This window comes from Zalophus californianus, chromosome 4, assembly GCF_009762305.2.
Source record: "Zalophus californianus isolate mZalCal1 chromosome 4, mZalCal1.pri.v2, whole genome shotgun sequence".
Taxonomy (NCBI): domain Eukaryota; kingdom Metazoa; phylum Chordata; class Mammalia; order Carnivora; family Otariidae; genus Zalophus; species Zalophus californianus.
Window position 1 is genome coordinate 97,804,407 of NC_045598.1, and position 867 is coordinate 97,805,273.

Below are 867 nucleotides of genomic sequence, written 5' to 3' on the forward strand. Positions count from 1 at the left end.
GAACGGGAAAGCATTAACATTTAAGAGCTCATTTGAAATATTTGTGAGTCTTTAGCATGGCTGTGCTGATTCTAGTTCAAATCAGTCAATTTAGGGTAAAAGGAGAAGGGCTGAATCTTCTTGCTTAGCTCTGCCTCCCCATCAAGGTGGTGTAGGTCTCCCAGAAAGATATTCATCGCATAAACACTGCCCTCAAAGCTGAATTTTCAAATGTGAAATTTCTCATATCATCAGCCTTTTCAAGTTTGTTCCTAGGGCGGAGAATGCGTGGGGCCCACATGACTTTGGTTCATAGATCACTCAGTTCCTAAAACACGACTACCAAGCGTCAACTTGAAAATTGTAACTGTTTGGACAATATTTTTATTTAGAATCTTCAACTGAAACCTCATTTATTTCTGTACTGCCCCATGCTAGTAAGGGAGTTAGAGATCGGGTTTTTAGCTATTCCCTGGTGCTATTTTCATTCACGAAAATAGAAACGTGGGTCTCAGTTGAGTGCACCAAGCTGTCATACTTATATTTGATGCCAGCTGGTCACCTGTTGGCAGGGCCAGAAGAGAGCCCCAGGACGAAATCCATCCTTGCCTTCTGCATCCAGCGTCCAATAGAACATCTCCATCAGAATGCCTCTTCCCTTTGCAAGCCACTCCACTGAAGAGGAAACCTCTCTGCCTAAGTGATGTCTAGTTATCAGCTTGTATTTTAATAGCCCACAAATTAAAAACTAAATGAGCTTTGAGGAATTATCTTCCCATTGTATGCTGTTCGAAGAGACACCCATCTCCTTGCAACTGAGCGCATTTTTTAATCTCACAGACATACAGCTAGAAAAAAGCAGGGATAAAAATAAAGACATAGACTCCA